Below are 23,822 nucleotides of genomic sequence, written 5' to 3'. Positions count from 1 at the left end.
TAACACTACTTAAATAATTACTTTTAAAATAAAGCTAATGTTTATTAATTATAATTGAAAATATAGTACAAGTTGTATTTTATTTTATCCATAACTAGTACACAGTTATTTTGACTACAGAATAATTTCATTCATTTTATAAGTAAAACAGTAATACCCCTTGTGTATTTTGTTATGAGTTGTTCGATTCGTATTTGTTTGAGCTATTTTGTTAAGTTATTTCCCTTGCATTTAAAAATTGTGTCCCTTCTGTAAAGGATACAGAATTAAAATTAAACAAAGGGATTTTCGTGTAGTTGTGCATTGTTTTTTCTTACTTAAAAAACTATTAGAAAACGAGTTTTAGGCTTTATTTCGCGTTTAAGAAAACGGTTTTAATAAATTGTAATAGGAATTGATCAAAATACTCCATGTTGACATAGTTCTGACATGATTTTGTAAAAAATGTCGATGTTTTAAGAAAAAATTCAACAGCAAGTTTGAGGGGGGGGGGGGGTGTAGGCTGAGGTGTGACGTCATTTTACGGGGGGGGGGGGGGGTCTTGCGTTTTGTGACGACGTGTGACGGAGGGGAGGGGGGAGGAAAAAAGCGTGACGTCATTTATGAATGACCCTTTATTGTCAAATTAAATATAACCAGACATTGTAGCGTTACACTCTTGGAGGAGGGTTGGGTGGATCGCATCAAAGCAAAAAAAAAAAAAAAAAAAAAAACAACATACATACACACGTACATTTTAAAAAACGCATTCATCTAAAATAGAAAGCTCAGGAATTGTTTTGGAGGATGACTTCTAGAAAGATTGAGCTGATATTAGAGAAAACAATGCTAGAACCTTCTGTGTTAATCACTGACTAAAGATTAACACATCGCTATTATTGACTTTCAACATTTTAAAGATATTAGTTTTGTTCACTGGCCACTTGACATGTCTGACTCGACATGATGGCCCAAACACATTGGGCCACAACACTGGTGGCCAAAGGCAGTATAGATCTCAACCTATGGGTCACGATGATGTGACCTCTGAGAACGGATTGTAGCGGGTTGTTGTAGATTGGGTTGAACTTTACCAGGAGGCTCCTAAATATATTTCTTTATCAAATCATTGTCCCATTTATAGATTTGATGCAATATTTTACTGTTGGCTTTGTCAACTTCTGGCTCTAATAACATGAGTAAAAATTATTTATACATTAAAACTTCAATAAAATCAGCGTGTCTGATTTTGATTAATATTGCACTTGAGAGTAAATAATGTTGCTTTCTGTTGTTGTTGATTTTAATGTATTAAAATAAAACTAAGGTTATTTAAATCAAAGAGCGAAATCACGGAAACAACATATTGAGTGGTCGCTCAACTTTACTTCATGTGCCCAGACTTTATACTGTCACACATAGTTCATTCATATCATTATATAGTATAAAGTATTATTTTTAACATCAACGATCACACACACACACACACACACACACACACACACACATACACACACACATATATATATATATATATATATATATATATATATATATATATATATATATATATATATATATATATATATAGATATATATATATATATATATATATATATATATATATATATATATATATCAATGAGAATACAGTGATCTACAATAGCACTCACTATTCTACAGTAGACTGTCTTCTAGCACAAAATGGAGACCACCGAGTTGACAAGAATCCTTCTATCATACTGTAGACATGAATTTAAAAAAAAATGAAATGTTATATATATTTTGACTTTATAGATAGCGGCCGTAAGAATATAATAAAAAATTACAAACGTAGATTAAGCCTACGAATAATTCAAACAATTACTATTTTTAGAATCAATGCTATAAAGTTTTAAGTCCAGATAACTTGAGAATATTTTTTTTTAGTTAAAGGCTACATTTCTATTTATTTTCATCAAACCAAAGCATTAGCGTAGCGAAGGGGGGGGGGGGGGGTTGTGGGGCGGGGGGGACATATGTTGGAGAAATAAATCGAAATCTTGAGGGGGGGGGTTGCAAATCGTAAAGTTTGTCCCCGGGCGCCGGGAAGGGTCGCTACGCCTCTGAGCCTAAGTTATAACCGGATGTTTCACTTTCGTAAGAAGGACATTGATTGGATACAAAGGAACACCGTGATTTTCTTCTTCTACGTTCTTCATTTTAGTGTTGGAAGGGATTACCTCCAACACAATTAAGTATATGTGTCAACTGGCTATGTGCCATTGAGGCCATTGACTCCGATTTTACCTTTTTTTCTTTTTTTTTGGATTTGCTTCCATAGCCTTTGGGCAACCAAGAAAAAACTACAAGGCAGCAGTTGTTTGATTTTGGACTTGTCTCTCCTAGAAAAGTGGCTATTCCCACCTAACGAGCCTCATCTGCCAGAGACTCAGTGATCGATAGTTATTTGTTTACATAACTTGCAGATACAGTTTTTAAACAACATAATGTATTTTGTATAATAAAATGTAAGCCTATCGAATAGCAGGATGTATTGTTTATGTTGCCATTACCACGTGAAAAACGAATTGCATCTGCTTTTTAAAAATTGTCTTTAATTACCGAAAATACTAAAACGCCAAATACATCCACTCTTGTTAAAGTAAAAACACCCAGGCAATCACGATTGTATAGCCATATTAATATTAATTACATCACGCATGCTTTTATAATTATTTAATGGGCCTTTCGAATACCTTTGAGACTATTCTCGCTTGGGTCCATTGTTGTCACAAGCACAGGTCACATTTAAGAGGGCATCAGAGAGGCGGATCTAGCGAGGTGTTGTGAAAAATGCAACAATGGTTCAATTTGCATCTTTAAATGTTATGCGTGTTTATTTATTTTAATATCTAGACTGATGCTAAAGTTATACTATTATATTTCTTTTTACGTGTCTTATTTCTTTAAATATACATAAAGTAATCTTTATAGCAATCAAACAATATGTAGCGTGAGTGGTAATTCAGCCAAGTGTAGCTAAAACGTGTCACGCACCATGACACACATAGGTCACCAGTCACAGGTTTATGTACAACAGTAGACGAGTAGACAATACAGTGACTAGGATGTTTACAAAGACTGACGTGTACAGTGATATATGGGATCAATCCACACAAATGTTGAAGTTTAGACCCTCGAGCCCCACCTTTTTGATCCCACTTTGTCCCCTTGGCAGGCTTTAATACTCGGATTTCGAACACAAGAACGAAGGATTTAAAGTAAGTATAAATAACCGTAAATACCCGTCTCCATAGCTCAGTGGCTAGAGCACTGGTCTTGTAAACCAGGGGTAGTGAGTTCAATGCTCATTGGGGGCTGTGTATCTTTGAAACGATCTGCTTCTCCAACTTAAAAAAAAAAAATCGACTAGTCACCACATAGTCTACACGCTCATTGTTTACATTTTGAAATATTTATGATAGGAAGCGATGGAGTGGGGGCGTATTGTGAACCTGGTTAACGGGGCTGTAGTCTGAAATGCTGGTTTTATATCAAGACAGTAAATACAAATGATACGTAGTCCTTGTGATAAGATAGCGACACAAAACATCACGTGACGTCCACAGCTCTGTCAAGACCATGGAATCGAAACAATATTTAATCTAAACAGGAATTTTAAAAGACAATACATCTCCTGGTCTTGACAGGCTTACTTCCAAATTTTACAAGGCTGCTCTTTTTACTGAGACTTGATGATGAAAAGGCTTTTGATAGAGTGTCGCATTGTTTTTTTTTTTATTTAACACAACACAATAAAAACATGTAGGAGCTTACTTTGTACATTTAAAACTATTATTCAACCCATTTTTTTTATCATGATAATCATAACAAAGCCTTTTCAAATTTCTATAACTTCTAATGTCAAACTCTCAACGTAACAACTAACACATCACCGTTAGCCTCATATTCGTTGAATTGTCAAAGGCGATACACACGAAGCTCCTTTCAAAATCTGTTCGGTGAGGATCTCACCCCCCCCTCCCCCGACCCGGAAAAGAATATAATAGTAACTGGACATATTATGATGAGTTCAATTTAAGAAAGGCGCGGGCTAATGCTGAATATATTATCACTTTCCTGTTCTCAGGAAAAAAAAAATGTTTTATTGCAAGGGAAATAACCAAATCAAATATATAAAACAAATACAAATCCAAAATCAGAAACCGAAATACACTAAAGTTATTAGAAACTTTTTAAAAAAATGTATACAAATGCTACATAATTAAACACGTCTACTACAACTAGATGTATTTAAAATGCAAATTACAACTTATTTTCACTTAGAGATTAGAAACATTAACTATATTATAATAATCGTTTTATAAGTAATGTTAAAGTACACTTATTTTACAATACTACGATTTTATGTCAATTATTTCTGGATCCCTTCCATAAGGGACAAAAGCAAATTAAAATTATAGTTAGTGTAGTTATTTAAAGTATAGATTTAGTTGGGTGCTAAGGTATAATGGATAATTAAGATACCATTATTTTACCAAAGATAATGGGTCGCTGTCGTTCATAAAAGTAGCATATATATTCAGCGTGTACAGTAACAATACAAAACAAATATTTAAAGTTAACAAAACTAAACAAAATACAACTTTATTTCAAGAGAAATTCAAATACGTGTGAAAATCATTATGTGATATACTGTGTGTAATATAAAGTAACAGTCAGACATGGCTGTCGTTTATCTCCTATTTCCTTACTTACCTTAGGTTAAAACCAATCTAATTGTATCTATCACAGGCACAGGTAACATTTAAATCTACGAAATAGTTGAAGTAGACATCACAATAAACGATAACAAATGTTCATGTGTATATCTGGGCTAATGCATAAAATTATAATGTAATATTTGCTGTTACGGCTCTTATAATTTACAATATACATAGAGTAACATTTATAGCAGTCAAACAATATATTACATAAGACTAACCAGTGTTAAAATAAATAAACACTCAAGGCACTTTAACGTGTAAACTGAGCCAACCAGTTCGTAACTTAAATCACTTTCCTTTGAACATCTTATACCGTTCGTTACAACGATATACACAACGTGTTGGTTTAGAAATGCAATAAGTTATGTTTTTAAAATGTAAAGCTGACTTCTTTAAATAATCTTCTATTGTTGCCCGACAGAGAGAATCTTAGCACATCTTAAGTTACCCACATAGTGTATTACAACCCCTATGAAAATCATTTTAAGTTTAAAAAGGGAAATAACTTTGTGAAGGGACAAAAGTAATTTTGGTGAGTGTATGTTATGTACGGCCTGTAATCAGTGTTTTATCCAGACTTTTTTCTCTGGTGGGCACTTGAAATTTTCGGGGGGTGGTAGACTTTCTTCGGGTGGGGGGGGGGGGGGGGCGGACACTGTTAAAAGTATATATTTTCTATATAAATTATATAAATTTCATTTCGTTTTTTGGGGGGGGGGGCGGTAAAAGATGCCTGGAAGAAACTCTACCTGTATAAAGTTGAGAGCCAAAGTGTCATGCGTCCTTCAGTTAGCATTTATTTACTAAAGATAATGTCGTGAGTTTACATTTCATTGGATGCGTATGGTGGCTAAATATATCCTCCCCTTACCCCTCCCCTCAAGGAAAGACTCCCGAAATAAACAATATACGTAAACATGTTTTTAAAAGTTGGTCATTTTGATCTTTGGTGTTGTGGCCAGGGATGATGTCACAGGGTACGGATATGACAAAAAGGATCTTTCATTAACATTTTGCTGTTTAAATAATTAAGAATAGTCATTATACAGTACAGACCTCAACCTATGGGCCACGATGACAACGGGTTGTAGCGGGTTGTTGTAGTTTGGGTTGTACTTTACACGGAGGCTCATAAATGTATTTCTTTATCAAATCATTGTCCCATTTATAGATTTGATGCAATATTTTACTACTCGCTCTAATAACATGAGTAAACATTGTTTATTAATTAAAACTTCAATAAAATTAGCGTGTATGATTTCGGAATAATATTGCACTTCAGAGTAAATAATGTTGTGTTCTGTTGTTGTGGATTTGAATGTATTAAAATAAAACTTAGGTTGTTTAAGTAAGAAGCAAATTAACAAATACAAGTCTAGAAGCGTGCTTTAAAACTTAAACAAACTTTCAAACAGCATGCAAGGTCAATGCTTCAATTGATCTAACTAATATTATTTGATTACTAATTTTATTATTCTAGCAGAACTAGCTAAAATATTATACTAACTTTTGTGCGATACATGTGTATCTTTTTAAAAATATTAATAAATATTATTTCATATTTAAAGATATTAATTTATTATATATATATATATATATATATATATATATATATATATATATATATATATATATATATATATATATATATATATATATCTAATCCTACATATTGAAAAAGAAAATAGTGGCTCTTAACATACTGGTATATTTTGTAAATTGCATATTTCGGCTCTTCCTTCTCAAAGGTTTGCCGACCCCTGAAGTACACTTAAACCTTTCCCTAAACTACAATACGCTACTGTCGTGTTTTCGCTGGAGAATTACTACGATAATAAACGACCTGTTTTCAAGTACGATATGTGCTTTTAAAAACTAGCGAAATGACTTTTAAAATAAATTTAATACTGCTGCCTAACAAAGAGTATTATGTGTAGCAGGGGCGGAACTACAGTGCCGCCAAACCCAGCAATGCGGGGGGGGGGGGGGGGGGGGCACGCCATTTAGAAGCCCACAGCCGACCATAATCAGTTTTTTATAGTTAAAAAATGGTCTTGCATTTTTGACTTGATGGATGTTTTGTAAAAAGAATACTGCAGCTGCGGTTGGATTATCTTTACTCTATAGACAATATCCCACGCTCTTGTAATTTCTTTTTCCCTTTGTTTTTAAACCATAAGCTATAGTGAAAGATAGGCAAACGTTCAAAACACTTCCATGACTTAATTCCCTTTTTTAAATAGTTAAATAGGGGTGCTCATTAGTCCTTTTTGATAGATTTGTACTAAAAAAATTAAAAACCATTGCTTCTCTTAATTAATATTTTTAAAAAAACATACTAAAGAATGACATAGTATAAAAAGGAAACGTATTTAAAATTAATAATATAAATACCAAAAAAAATAAAAATAAATATAATACGGGAAACCATTACACATACAAAGCTTTCACGTTTTATATTCTTTTGCCCGGCTAAAGTTTAAAGAGTTGGAAGTATAACGACAAACATAAAATGAAACAAATTTTCAAAACAGACTAATGCACTCACACACATGTTGTTGTAATTTGTTTGAATTTTTAAAAAAATCCCAAAATCAATGACATTTTTTTCAAAACCCGATCAGGCCAGAACTGAGTATCGTATGTTCGTATATATATATATATATATATATATATATATATATATATATATATATATATATATATATATATATATATATATATATATATATATATATATATATATATATATATATATATATATATATATATATATATATATATATATATATATATATATATATATATTCTGAGGGCCCAGAAATTGTTTCTGCGGGATGGCCATTTTTTTCTAGTTGCGCCACTGATGTGTAGTGTTAGTACTTTTGTTCTAACATAATGTTTTACTTCTTTTGTATACACCATTTTATAAAACTCAAGCGAATTAATTCAGTAAACTTTCAAAATAAAACAAGAATTAAAAACAAGTAAAAACCAAAAAAAAACATTCTTTATATAAATCACAATGTCCTACAGTAATATCGAATTTTTCAACCTTTATCTTATATATCGTTTTCACTCAAAATAACCATTTACTTATTTTTTTTTTAAAAGTTAAATGCTCTTTAAGTAAGAAAAAACGATGCATAACTACAAGAAAATCCCGTTATTAAATATATATCTCTTACAGAAGGGACATAATTTTATAATGCAAGGGAAATAACTTAACAAAATAGCTCAATTAATTACGAATCGAACAACCTATAACAAAATACACAATCTCTACTTATTGTTTTACCTATTAAATGTATGCAATTGTACAGTATGCATAAAATTGTGTACTATTTTTAGATTATAATAAAATACAACTTGTACAATATTTTCACTTGCAATAGAGACACATTAGCTTTATTTTAAAAAATCATTCTTTAAGTAGTCTTAAAATTTGCTAATCCCACATTTGGGAGTTATTAATTTTGTTAATTTCTGGATCTCTTACAAAAGGGACAAATCTGCACTGATCTTATCCCAGCGGTCGGCAACCCTTTGATACGAAGAGCCAAAACTTACAATTTACAAAATTCGCCAGTTTTTAGAGAGCCAGTAATATTATATTCCAATATTGTGGTATTTCATAAGGATTAGGTAAATAAATTTCGTTTTTGATTTGAAATAATGTTAAATATGAACTAATCAATATTTATTCTAGCAGTCAGTCCATAATTTATAGTGGGAGTATTGTAGGATAATCTGGAGTGATTAGATTTTCTTGAGTTTGGGGATCAATGTATACTTGTAGTGAATAGTATGGATGGATAAATGTTCATTATACGATGTGTTACCTGTCTGTATTGTTCATGTTCAACCCTTGTGTTATGTGTTACCTGTCTGTATTGTTCATGTTCAACCCTCGTGTTATATGTTACCTGTCTGTATTGTTCATGTTCAACCCTCGTGTTATGTGATGTCTGTTGTCACGTTCACCTCTCCTGTTTGTTCTTGTTTATTGTACGGGTATAATAGGGGTGTGGTCAGGTGGTCTCAGTCTAGTAACTTCCTAATACCAGGTTAGTAGAGTTTAGTTCGCTATAGTAGCCACTGTTTCTGCTCGATGTCATTAGTGGTTATTATGTGGAAAGGGGGGGGGGGGGCGGGAAGAGGGGGTTAATGAAAAAAATCAGAATAACTAAACTATAACAATATAACTACTTGTTATTGTGTGTTACAAACACGACTGATTGTATGAGACCCTACTCGGGAAATAAGTAATTGTAAAACATTTTGTGAATTACTGTAATCACGTAAACGGGATGTAGGAAAATACATTAACGTTAGTAAAGAAACTAATTGTAACAATTTAAAAAAATATTTTCCTTGTCTAAAAAAAAAAGTTACAAAAAAATAGTAAAGAAAAAAAAAAAGGTTTAATACGTTCACAAAATAACATTATACACAAGTTATGAACTGTAATAGTCACAGCTTTTTCTATACTTCGTATATACGAGAAAGTAAAAAAGGGGACGATATATTTGAAGTCGAATAAATTTCGACTAACTGAACAGAAAACCAAATACGTCTCCATAGCTTTAAGCAGGCAGTACACCCACACTCCCAAACCTTACGTTATTCGTCTGTGTCGTTTTAAAACACATGAATGGAAGTTTATAACGACGTTATTATTTAACAGTTTATAACGACGCTATAATTGTGACAGTTTATAACGATCTTATAATTGGTACAATTGATAAAAAAATTATAGTTGTCTTAGTTTTTCTCACTCATAGAAGCCGGCATCGACGGTAGATAAAATGTGTATCTACACCGTATTAAATAATCCTGTATTCCAATCGCGGGATGTTCTTATGCTACTTCTATACCTGGAATCTATATATATAATTCTCTTCTGGGAGCCGTTAGAAAACAAGCTGCAAGCGCCTCCTTGCAGTCCCCTCTCTTTCTCTCTATCACTATCACTACCACCCCCACCCCACCCCCACATTGTTTACAAATCGTAGAGCAGTAGAGCCGGGTTTCTATTAGGGGCAGATAATTTAGTTAGATTTTAAACTTACAGGAGATAACTAAGAAATAACTAAGAGGAGGCTGCTTTCAATGGGGGGGGGGGGGGGGTGTAGGGTCGGGGTTAGGGGAAAGGGGGGGGGGGGGTAGTGTTTTAAAGCAAATATTTTCAGTGGCAGCATTGGTACTGTCGAATTCACAAATTATGAATTACTGAAAAGTAGAAAATAAAACAACTAAATATGATACGCTGCGGGTCGGCTCGTTTATTTAAATCAACTAAGTACTCGAGTACCACGCGAAGACACGGGCAGAATGCACATGTTAACCTGCAATATGATAAACTACATAGTGAAGGACGGTTGACTAGGGGTCAATTCAAAGAACACGTACTTGAACTCATTCTGTCGCTTCAGCCATACCCTTTCACGACAGTACTGAAACCTTCTTTACTGAAATATTGACCCTTAAGCAATTTAAAATATATCATGCACTTTAGATAACCGCACGTCTTTTTACCTGTAAGTACATCAAAATTGTGATATTTTATAAATATCCAATGAATGCAGCTGTTTAAAACGAGGCCGTTATTGTTTACCGTTTTTTAAAACGTATTGAGCAAAAGGCGAGACGTATGTACAGTGGTTTAAACAACGGGCCCATTGACTCTATAGATATTATGACTATCGTCTAGAGTTTTTGTATTACGATACAGTACAGATCTTTAGCCTCACAAGGTGGACCCCATCACATGACATCAGTGGACGTTTAACCGGTAACTTACACCACTTCCAGTTAACGAAAATCCCCCAAAACATGATAGAAACATGTATATGAGCTAATACTTACACGCAAATATTTCGTCCACCTAGCTGCCATCGGTTTGAAAAACTAATTGTTTACTTACAAAGCGTCTAAGCATTCTGTCTAAACATCATTTGCTCTGTTGAAATAATAAATATTTAAGACAATGTTTAATATATTTAGAAAATGTTTATCTTTCTTTTTTTTTTCCCTTTTTTTTAAAAAGCAGCGGCAAGCACAAGTTAACTTGGCTTGGACAAAATGCATTACTTCCCCTATGTTAAATATTTTAATTTTAAAAAACTAACGAGGGAGACAACTTTTAGCAATGGCTTGTAAGAAATATATGCATAACTAATTAATATAACAGTCAATAAACATTTACAACTAGTGTAGAAAATCATTACATCTTTTACATTTTTAATGAAACTTTTATTGTTTTCTTAACGATTTACATATGTAATATAACTAATTGTTACATTATAAATTACAAACACTAGATCATTTGTTTTTTAAAATACTAATAATGTTGTGTGCACTTCACTCAATCTTGCTGTGCCTATATTGTTTTAATAAGCTATTTCTGGCTCCCTTGAAAAAGGGAAAATGAACTATAGTTAACGCAGGGGTCGGCAACCTGCGGCTCGCGAGCCGCATGCGGCTCTTTTGATATCAAGATGCGGCTCTCCAGCTCCTTGCACAAATACTAATAATCTTAATAAAAAAATAAAATATTTGAAATAAAAAAATGTTAGTGGCTCTTTAAAACCAGGGAAATTTTGAAAATTGTAACTTTTGGCTCTTCCGCTTCAAAAGGTTGCCGACCCCTGAGTTAACGTATTCTAGTGTGGACGACAGACCAACAATTCAATGTCCAGTTGTCCCCTTTGTTTACCGTCAAAACGGCGAGGGCTTGTTTAGTTCGCCTACGGAAAATATTATTTGCACTAATATGTTATTGTTCTAGTGTCGTCTGTGTCCACTGTGTTAGCGTTAGAAAGTTGTATGATAGTACATAGGTTGGATTGTTTCCCCTCTTGTTGAGGGTTTTATAGAGCGCATTTATTCAGTTAAAACGGTACATGCTACTGCTGGTCTAGATGAAAACGTAGTTAGAACCACTGAACAAGATGTGAGAAAGGATGAAGAATGTGTAACAATTAGTGGACAGCAATGGCGTCGTTAAAACCACTAACAATCTTAATATTAAACTGGTAATAAACCTAATAAATTACCTCGTTTTTTTTAATTTTATTATGTACGGGCAGGTAACGTAATCAAATGGTTCCACGTTTAAAACATAGTCATCCTAATAGATTAGGTAGTACACCATTAGGCAATAGGCAAGCTATCTGTATAGATAAGTCAGTACAACATTAGGCAATAGACAAGTCATCTGTATAGATTAGGTAGTACAACATTAGGCAATAATCAAGTCATCTGTATAGATTAGGTACAACATTAGGCAATAGGCAAGTAATTTGTATAGATAAGTTAGTACAACATTAGGCAATAGACAAGCCATCTGTATGGATTAGGTAGTACAACATTAGGCAATAGGAAAGTCATCTGTATATTTTAGGTAGTACAACATTAGGCAAGAGGTAAGCCACCTGTATAGATTAGTAGTACAACATTAGGCAATAGGCAACCAATCTGTATGGATTAGGTAGTACAACATTAGGCAATAGGAAAGTCATCTGTATATTTTAGGTAGTACAACATTAGGCAAGAGGTAAGCCACCTGTATAGATTAGTAGTACAACATTAGGCAATAGGCAACCAATCTGTATTGATTAGGTAGTACAACATTAGGCAATGGCAAGTCATCTGTTTGCAACACACCAGTAACAAGCAATTCGTTTTATTCTACAATAATAGCTTCAGTTTCACCGTTATGTCTCTCTGTCTTACTGGCACTCTGTCTATCTGTTATTCAGGAATAATATAGAGAAACACGAGCACATTTAAAAACTTTCAGCGTCAAACGGAAAACAAAATGTGACGTGAAAGGAACATACAGGAAATATTCTAAGGACGGAAAAGTACACACAATACTAATAACGTCATCGATACTTGATAATAAAGACACTTGCATTACTACCTAATTAATTTCTCTAATCTTAAATACGTCTCTGCCTGCAGAGTTTCTTTCATGCATCTTTTCTTTTTCAATGTAGTTGGCATACAAAGTGATAGTTTTGTCAGCACTATGCCCAGCCACCGTATTAGTCGTTAGGGTAGCTCAGAGTTCGGAAACCTTTTGAGACAAAATTTACCAGATTTTTAAAGAGCCACCAACATTTTTTTCCTATATTTAGGACTAGGTTTTTATAAATTTGAATAGCTTTAAATATGAAATAATATTTATTCGTATTTTCTTTTTAAAATACACATGTTTCGCACAAAACATATTATAGTATTTTAGCTAGCTCTAATAGAATAGTAAAATTAGTAATTATATAATAAAGCTATACTCATTGAATATTTACATTAGTTACATCAGTGGAAGCATTGGCCTTGCATGCCGTTTGAAAGTTTAATTAAATCGGGCTCATAACTTCTTGTTTTAAGTTTCAAGCACGCTTCTAGATTTATATTTGTTTGTAGGCTTCTTACTTAACTTTTTATTATAGTCATGTAAGAGAACTCTTGCTTGCACGAATATGTTGACCTAAAGATCGTCAGCACTCCAGAAGTCAACTTCCCCACGTTACTGTACCATCCTGCAAATCTATTCCATGCGTCATGTATGAGTGACTCAACTCGCGGCATTTCTTTTAGAGCTGTCCAGTTGTGCAGCGTAACGTGCATGTATTACTGGACCTCCAACAATTTTTACTTGCTCTTGAGTTCTGTGAATTGTCCGCTTCACAAATGAGTCGTTTTCAAATCCAGGAGTTGCATATGAAGCAAACCAGCATCAATTCCAAAAAGTTCAAAGTTAATATCTTTTGTTTTCGTGTTGGAGAGTCTACTATGAATGTCATGGTACTTGCATTTGTTTTGAATTGCTCAAATCTCTCAGTGAATCCATCCTTCGTGTTATTTGTTGTAATGCTGAAAAAATTCATGATAATAGTTGCATTGGTTTCTAGATATTTTTTTCAGCTTTTTCGAAATCAAGTAAATTACCACTCTTTGTATCTTCAATAAAAAGAAAAAAAAAGATTGTTTTTCGAAACATCCACTTCTCAAGCAATGCATAGTCTGATATTTTCTTTCCTTGCAGTTTTACATTTAGCTCGTTTAGTTTTTGTTTGTGATATCCACCATGAAGTTAAATGTTTCAATTCATGATGAACAGTTTAATTGGAAGTAGGCCTACATTGAAAATAGTACCTAAATATCCTAATATATAATAGACCATGTGTGCACTTCTCTCTCTCTCTGTCTGTCCGCAAAATATTTTCGCCGGATATCACGTCAGAATCGGCAGCGATATATGGATACCTTTACACGGACTTTTGTTGAAAATAATATGTTAGATGTTATGTATAATCACAATTTTATTTAAAGAAGAAAAAAAAAAAGCGTATTCGAATGTAGAGAAACAGTATTATTTATGCAACCGGAAAAGCGTTTATAGTTGTGAAAAAGAATGCATAAAACAGTGACGTCACTAATGTTTATACATTAACGTCATCTACCGTGTTTATAATAAAAAGAAATGAACTATTTCATTCAAATTTGATTTAGATCTACGTACGCTATAAAATTTATACAAAACAATTTTGCTCGGGCTAAACTTAAAAAAAAAAATCTATTAGGATTCTAGATCTAGGTATTCTAGATCATCTAGATCTTGATATTCTAGATCATCTAGATCTAGAGATTCTAGATCTAGATCTAGATGATCTAGATCTACGGAAAAACAAGACTTACACAGATGTAGACCCTGCCTAGATCTAGAATCTATGTAAATAATGCATTTCTATACTAAAGTATTTCAGGCCTTAATTACTTTATTGAAATCTTTGTTTATCTATGCAATTTGCTAATCTCTATAATATATAAAGCATAGTTGTCGGGTGCCCGATAGGGCACTTCCCGGCGCCGCAGGCGCTTCAAATTTGGCAGGATCTTGCTATGGGGCGACAGAACACGGGGGCCGGTTGGCCGAAAAGTCTACGATGAGGGGGTCAAAACTGACCTCGACTAACCGGCGCCTTATATGAGCTATAAATCGAACAAAAAAAATGTCCACGTAGGAACCTCTTCATAACTCCTGAGGTCGTAGACCGACCCTCGGGCGAATTAATTAAGCATTCAAATTCTCAATGTTTTCGAAAGCCTAAGCGAAGCTTGGCAGCACGCCTAGTTCTTATAGAATAGCGAGATGACTACCCCTAAGGTAGCTGGATGTAGAGGGTGATTGCAATAAATAAGAGCAGTCCTACACTCTAAAATACTCTAAATGATTAAGCATTTTCAATATTTTACTTTTTCCCTCTTATAAGGGTGCCAGAAATAGTCTTATACTTTAAAGCACGCCTACAGTAAAATGAAGAGGAATAATTTTATATATAATACATTTTGAAATATGTCTAGTATTTTTAGTATTATTTTGACTGATCATTATTTATTAAAATTATGCAAAATGTTAAGTAGATAAGCAAAAATCAAACAAGAAGTCTAATTTTTATAGTAGTAAGATGAAGTTGATATTTATATTGATTTTTGTTTATTCATTAAATATTTATTTTTTGTCGTAAACAATCGCCATGGATTTTCCCCCTTTCAAACTACTTGTCAGTGCCTCTATCTAGTCTGACATGTGGAGTGCTTATCTGGTGGTTGGTGTAGAGTTATGCTATCTGATAATATGTCGTGATTTTTGTAAAGTTATCTTGAGATATTGTGAGATATTTTGTCTGAGATAATTTGTCCTGTCAACCTAATGAAGTCATCTTCAATAAGACTCGCATAATCCAATTTAAGAATATGAAGAAATAAACTATTTCAATCAAATGTGCTTTACATTTAGAGATTTATTTATCAGGATGTACGCTATGAAATGTATACCATTTTTGCGGCCAAAAATAATAAAAATAAATTGGTTTGAAAAACCACATAAATACAATTGAACAGCTGGGTTTTTAATGGAATTATTTAAGTCTCTTAGTCAGTGTGTGCATTTAATAATATTAAATTAATGTGGTGTTGTGTTGACTAATTATGTATATAATTTGGTTTTTATAATAAATATTGGAAGGCTATTAAATATGTCGAATTTTAAACTATTTAGTTATTTCATTGCTTTGTCACTAAAATCGTTCAACGTGTAGTAAAGCATATTGCGTTTTGACCAATAACTTTTTTTATAAAATATTGTTTTCTCAAACAAGTATAACATTAAAAATATATAGGCCTATAATTGACGTGTAACGGGTACCGATGGCTTGTGTCTCTAGAAACCATGATTGTATTCGTTAACAACTAAAGCTTTCCTTAAACGATAATACGCTACTGTCGTGTTTTCGCAGAAAATTTTCTACAACAATAAACGACCTGTTTTTAAGTACGATATGTACTGTAAAAACTAGCGAAATGACGTTTAAAATAAATTTACTACTGCTGCCCGACAAAGAGTATTTCTGACTAACAAAAGTTTTTATTTACTTCTTTTGTATACACAGTTTTATAAAATTCAAGCGAATTAATTCAGTAAACTTTCAAAATAAAACAATAATTGAAAACAAGTAAAAACAAAAAAAATGTGTTTATATAAATCACAAAGTCATACAGTAATATCGCATTTTTCAACCTTTATCTTATGTATAGTTTTCACTCAGAATAACCATTTACTTATTTTTTAAAATGTTAAATGTTCTTTAAGTAAGAAAAAAAAAAAACGATGCATAACTACACGAAAATCCCTTTATTTAAAATTAATTCTATATCCCTTACAGAAGGGACATAGTTTTGCAATGCAAGGGAAATAACTTAACAAAATAGCTCAAACAAATAATAATCAAACAACTCATAACAAAATACACTATCTCTATTTATTGTTTTAATTACAAAATGTATGCAATTGTATAATATGTAAACAATTTGTATTAGTTATAGATGAAAATAAAATTCAACTTGTACCATATTTTTACTTAGAATAGAGACACATTAGCTTTATTTTAAGAATCATTATTTAAGTAGTGTTAAAATATGCTCAACAATAGACAGGGTGCTATTTTTCTTCTTTAAATTTCTTGATCCCTTAAAAAGGGACAATTTTGCACTTGTATTATATACCTAACGGTCGGCATGAGCCAAAAGTTACAATATTCAAAATTGCTAAGTTAATATAACGCCATTATTATTATATTCCAATATTTTGGTATTTCATAAGGATTAGGTAAATAAATTTCATTTATTTTATTTCAAATGTTTATTCATATAAAAACACAGATATTTCGCACAAGAAGTGTTTTAGCTAGCTCTGCTATGATAAAAGTAGTAATCACATAATATAAATATAGGACTATCCCAATCCACCTTAGAAGCCAATAAGTTGTTTTACTTTCTTTACGGACACCACTGGCTCAGTAGGTGTCTCCCATAGCTCAACACGGCAAACTCCGACTAACTGGTTTGGGTATCGGTTGGATTATCGTGTATCGGTCGCTTCTCACAGGGCTTATCTTCCACCCTACTCGTACCCCACAGTCCAGTACCTAGCTCAACTGTATGAAGCTAATAATTAAAATACTACCTCACTCAGGTCAAACAAACGCATACTGACAGGTAGATGAATGCATTTTGTATAAAATTAATATTTCACATTTAACGATAATCGAAAAAGTAGGCACTTGGGCAGTGGCAAGTTTAATGATAGATTATAAATATCTATCATGGTGTCTCCACTTCTCCCCCCTTCTTGCTATAAATATCTATCATGGTGTCTTCCCCCCCCCCCCCCGTTTCTTGCTACCCCACAGGTAACGGTACACACCTGGACATGAGTCCAGCGGTATCGTAAGGCTGACCGGGCCTCGACCTCAGACTGCGATCATGAGGGCGGAGCCTGAGTCATGTGACCTGTAGGGTAGGGACGCCACAGTCCGGTCACCCTACCTTCTCCCCTCTACGGAGGTAGCCTGCACGTTCTTGCGGTGCTAAGGCACTAGCCAACATAACATATCATACTTATTTTGGTGCTAAGGCACTTGTTCTCCACAGAGAAATTAATCTTACTTTTTTGCAACGTTTGTAGAGGACTGTGTGGCTTCATTTGACGGTAATTGAAAATTTACTTTTATTAACTGTACTGCTGTATATTAATAAATAAGTATGGAATGTGTATAAATTTAGTATAAAACAATGTATGAAAGAAAACGATATTGTTAGTAATGTGTATGGCAGGCGTTATGTCAGGCTAATGTAATATAGTAAATATAGTATTATCTTTGTAACAATAGTAACGTTGTATGTGTCTTAAGTTTGAATAAATGTGTATATCACACAAATGTTAGGAAGTTTGTCACTTTACAGCCGGCCAGCTTGGGGCTAAAGCCTAGACGCTACAGAGGTCCGTGTGTGAGCAAATGTGACCACGCCGCCCTGGAGACCAGTCGCCCATTTCAGGCTACTCTGACTGAGTTAAAACTTTGCTCCTATGTTAATAACTCTATGTTAACCTTCATGTATTAAAAGTTATATCATTGTTAAACTTTTGCACTAGGTTAATTATTGACTCATAATTTTAAACCATTTCACTGAACCAAGTATTTACAACCAGTCAATTATAACAATATAACATTAATAAAACACACGACCGTGGATTCTGGTGCTCAAGCGGCTGTCAGCTGACTGTATACTTTCTACCTCACCTACTCTCATTGTTCTGTGATGAGTGTTTTAATTATGTTTAAGTTTTTTTTTTTTTTTTTTTTTTTTTTTTTTTTTTTTTTTTTTTTTTTACAGTATCATACTTTGCATGAGTTTTGTAAATTAAATAATACTAGAATACCCGTCATCCGTTGGATAACTGTGGGTTTCGGGGGTCATCCATAAAAAAACATCACGTCTGTCACTGTCACTCAGAGGCATAGCGACCCTTCCCGGCGCCCGGGGACAAACTTTTCGATTTTAACCCCCCCCCCCCCCCCAAGATTTCGATTTTCAACCCCCCCCCCCCCCCCTCAAACTTTCGATTTGCACCCCCCTCAACCTTTCAATTTATTTTTCCAAACCACTTTGGCGCCCCAACATATGTCCCCCCGCCCCCCCCCTCCACCTTCCCCCGCCTCCCCTCATATGCTTAGGACAAAGAAACAGATGAACTCTACTTCACCTGCCCTGTATCCTGCCAAGTTCAGATAGGCAACTTTATCATTCACATCTAAAAAAAAAATATTGAAAAAAAAATATCATTGACATATTGTCTAGAACCTGTGCCACCCACATGAGAGCGGGCTACGCTACCAACTTAGCTATTTACTCGTGACGTCACAAATGAATTTTTATACTATACTTTTGAGTCTCCGCGCATAGATCTAGTAGTAGTAACTTTCAAATTAAATTTAATCTTAAATTAGCCAAACAAAGATTTATATAAAATAATTAAGGCCTGAAATAGATTCTAGATGTATTAAGGCCTGAAATAGATTCTAGATGTAGAATTTACATTAAGTCTAGATCTAGAATTTACACTGAGTCTAGTAGTGACCTAGAATCTAGATCTAGGCTAGATCTAGGCTAGATTCATAACTTCCCTTCGACAGCTGATCTTTAGATCTAGAGAAATTTATCGTAAAACTAAATGAAAAAGACAGTTGAAAATTGATATAAGTGTTGGAACGTAATAAATACAGCAAACGGACGTATTGTTTAAGTTATAGCCGGCAGAAAATTAGCTTTGTAACGCGTTAAACTTTTGAATGGGCCACAAAGTCTATGATGAGTCCGCCATTTTTATTGAACCAAAAAGTAAACACATCAAGGGACGTCACTATCCCCACAAAGTGTATTCAAAGTATTAACATTTTTAAAAAAATACGGTTAATTTAACTATGAATAAATCAATAAATTAATTAACGTCTTTAAATAAATTTGTGATTAACAGTCTGTCTGCATTAAAAAATTATTCTCTACCTACATACTATTTTACAGCTATCCAGATTGAGTCGAACATATCACAATAGTCGATCAGGCAAACAAACAAACAAACAAAAAAACAAACAAAAAAATAAATATTCAAACATGTAAACAAACTTGACTTTTAGTAGTATATAGATAATTCAAATGAGCCGCATGCGGCTCGCGAGCAGCACGTTACCAATCCCTGTTTTACAAGCTTTTATTTAACTCACTTTCTCGTCAGTCTGTCGTCAGTCTGTCTAGGCCGAAACGCCGGAGTGAAAATTCGGACCCTTCTACTTGACCGATACGATTCACATTTGGCACGTGGGTCAAGACATGAAGACAATGCAATCTGAAACTAAATTTGACTTAATTCGATGCCTAATTATTTTTTTATGAATTAATTAAAATATGGACCGAATTAGTAGGCATGTCTAGCCAACCACACCACACGCGTCATCAGTCATCACGTTCAATAGCTGCGCCATCACGGTACGTTCAATAGCTGCGCCATCACGTTCAGTAGGCGCGCAATGGTTTTTAGTCATGTAACTCTATTGTAAATAAAACATTTAAAGTACTGAAAAAAAATTCATAAAAAACGTTTTAATAACAAGCTTTTATGTAATAATGCACTAAAAAGTAGAAAATAAATTATAGACTACTATTTAAATAACTAGAAAGAAAAGCGTGGGTCTCTTCTCAAATATTAGTAAAGTATCCAATAGGTACTAAAGTGACCCACGCTTTTCTTTATAGTTATTTAAATAGTAGTCTTTAATTTATTTTCTACTTTTTAGTGCATTATAACATAAAAGCTGTTATTAAAATGTTTTTTTATGAATTATTTTTAGTTGATTATGTTTGTCCCTTTTCTAACGGGAGCCAAAGATTGAAGAACAAAATTGAAATAGAACAACTTCTACAATTTTAACATTATGTATATAAAGATTGTTTTTAAAGAAAGTTACAGTGTCTTATGCTAAGTGAAAATAAGATAAAAATTGAATTTGTTAGAAAATAATTTTATACTCATTAAAAAAAAACAACTAAAAAATATATTCATTTAATAAGTTCAACAGTAAAAGAAATGGTAAATTTTGTTTTGAGTTTTCTTTTATCCTTTTTTTTTAAATTTATTTTGTTAAATTATTTCCCTTGCATTAAGAATTGTGTACCATCTATAATGAATTTAGGAATCGCCATGTAGTTAAGTATCGTTGTTACTTTCTCAAAAAAACTATAATTTAAATAAAGTAAATGGTTCTTGTTTCTTTATTCTGTGTGAAAAAATATATAATATAAATGTTTAAATAATCGATATTACTGCACGATTTGGTGATTTCTATAAAATTATGTACATTAAAATGGTGAAATATAAAAAAAAAAACAACAATATACTGCATTATGCACATATTATCTACATATCGAGTCATGTTTGTATTCATTTTTAAACTTAATTATTCGCCTTTTTGAAGTAAAAGTTTTTAAAAAATATATTTTTCTAGCAATTTTTTAACCACGTTAAGTTGACAAACTAAGATCCAGAAATATCCAGAAGCAAATTAACGTTAACTGAACTTGATACTTAATTTTAATTCAAAGCTAATGGGATTGTTCTATGACTAAAAGTAAGAATTAAATAATATTGCTTAGAAAATAAGTGTTGGCTGGTGAGTCCAACATGGTATACGTAAGTGTTGGTGAGTCCAACATGTCATATGTAAGTGTTAGTAAGTCCAACATGTTATAAGTACGTGTTGTTAAGTCCAACATGTTATATGTAAGTGTTGGTGAGTCCAACATGTTATATGTAAGTGTTGGTGAGTCCAACATGTTATATTTAAGTGTTGTTGGGTCCACCATCTGATATGTAAGTGCTGGTGAGTCCAACATGTTATATGTAAGTGTTGGTGAGTCCAACATGTTATATGTAAGTGTTGGTGAGTCCAACATGTTATATGTAAGTGTTGGTGAGTCCAACATGTTATATGTAAGTGTTGGTGAGTCCAACATGTTCACATTCCTCATCCTTTCTCACATCTTGTTCAGTGGTTCTAACTACGTTTTCATCTAGACCAGCAGTAGCATCTACCGTTTTAACTGATTAAATGCGCTCTATAAAACCCTCAACAAGAGGGGAAACAATCCAACCTATGTATCATCATACAACTTTCTAACGCTAACACAGTGGACACGGACGACACTTGAACAAAAACATATTAGTGGAAATAATATTTTCCGAAGGCCAACCAGAACAAGCCTTCGCCGTTTTGAGGGTTAACAAAGGGGAAAACTGGACATTGGATTGTTGCTCTGTCGTCCACACTAAAATACATTAACTATAGTTTAATTTCCCTTTTACAAGGGAGCCAGAAATAAAGTCTTTAAATTAATAAGATGTCGTAAAGATTAGCAAAGTGCAAAAATTATCATTAGTATTAAAAAAAAAAATAATCTAGTGTTTGTAATTTATAATTGAACAAATATTTATATTACATATGTAAAAAAAATAAGAAAGTAATAAAAGTTTCATTATAAATGTAAAAGATATAATGATTTTCTTCACTAGTTGTAAATGTTTATTGACTGCTGTATTAATTAGATTTGCATATATTTCTTACAAGCCATTGCTATAAGTTGTCTCCCTTGTTAGTTTTTTTTATATTAAAATATTTCACATAGGGGATGTAATGCATTTTGTCCAAGCCAAGTTAACTTGTGCTTGCCGCTGCTTTAAAAAAAAAAGGAAAAAAAAGATACACATTTTTAAATAGATTAAACATTGTCTTAAATAATCATTATTTCAACTGAGGAAATGATGTTTCGACAGTATGATTAGACGCTTTGTAAGTAAGCAATCAGTTTTTCAAACCGATGGCAGTTAGGTGGACGAAATATTTGTGTGTAAGTATTAGCTCATATACATGTTTCTATCAAGTTTTGGGAGATTTTCGGTAACTGGAAGTGGTGTAAGTTACCGGTTAAACGTCCACTGATGTCATGTGATGGGGTCCACCTTGTGAGGCTAAAGATCTGTACTGTATCGTAATACAAAAACTCTAGACGATAGTCATAATATCTATAGAGTCGATGGGCCCGTTGTTTAAACCACTGTACATACGTCTGGCCTTTCGCTAAATAAGTTTTTAAAAACGGTAAACAATAACGGCCTCGTTTTAAATAGCTGCATTCTTTGGATATTTATAAAGAAAATAAACGAGCTAAATGTAAAACCGAAAGCAAGGGAACACCCAGTCTATACCTTGCTTGAAGAAGTGGATTGTTTCGAAAAAAAATGGTGAAGACATGGAGAGCGGTAAATTACTTAATTAAGAAAAATCTGAAAAAAAATATCGTGATGAAACCAATGCTACTATTAACTTCAGCATTACTATAAACAAAATGAAGAATGCTTTCACTGAGAGGTTTGATCGATTCAAAACAATTTCCAGTACTCTGACTTGTATAGTAGACACTTAAAACACAAAAACAAATGAGATTATGTCATATATTTAAAGCTATTTATTTTAAATTATATATATATATATATATATATATATATATATATATATATATATATATATATATATATATATATATATATATATATATATATATATATATATATAATTCAACAATCATACTAATGACATAAACATGTTTGTGGTTTCTTTAAAAACTGGGTAATTTTGTAAATTGTAACTTTTGGCTTTTCTGTCTCAAAAGGTTGCCGACCCCTGGTGTATGTTATGTACAGCATGCATGTTGCTGGGAGCCAAAGTGGCATGCGTCCTTCAGTTATCATTTATTTACTAAAGATAATGTGGTGAGTTTACATTTCCCCTGGGTGCCGATGCTGGTTAAAATATATTCTCCCCTCCCCCCTCCCCTTAATGAGAGAATCCCGAAATAAATAATATACGTAATAAGCAGATGTTCTGCGTATATGAAGGTGAGAGGGGAGGTTATTATATAAAGCACGAGGTTGGTATATTGTCCAGGTTTTTCAACTGTCCTTTTGTTATATTTTATACAAACATGTTTTTAAAAGTTGGTCATTTTGATCTTTGGTGTTGTGGCTAGGGATGATGTCACAGGGTACGGATATGACAATAAGGATCTTTCGTTAACATTTTTCTCTTTAAAAAACAAGAAGTGTCATTATAC

At 33.0% G+C, this 23,822-nt stretch overlaps 1 non-coding gene across 1 annotated transcript; it reads left to right on the top strand.

Moving 5' to 3' along the window:
- Nucleotides 1-3,268: 3,268 nt before the first annotated feature.
- Nucleotides 3,269-3,341, top strand: Trnat-ugu (transfer RNA threonine (anticodon UGU)). The gene has a single exon. It is a non-coding gene; the product is annotated as a tRNA-Thr (tRNA).
- The last annotated feature ends 20,481 nt before the right edge of the window (nucleotides 3,342-23,822 follow it).

The sequence above is a fragment of the Physella acuta genome, unplaced genomic scaffold (assembly GCF_028476545.2).
Source record: "Physella acuta isolate Inbredline_101_S28 unplaced genomic scaffold, ASM2847654v3 ptg000442l, whole genome shotgun sequence".
NCBI lineage: Eukaryota > Metazoa > Mollusca > Gastropoda > Physidae > Physella > Physella acuta.
Note: the sequence above shows the minus strand (reverse complement) of the source record. Positions and strands in the feature narration are given on the sequence as shown.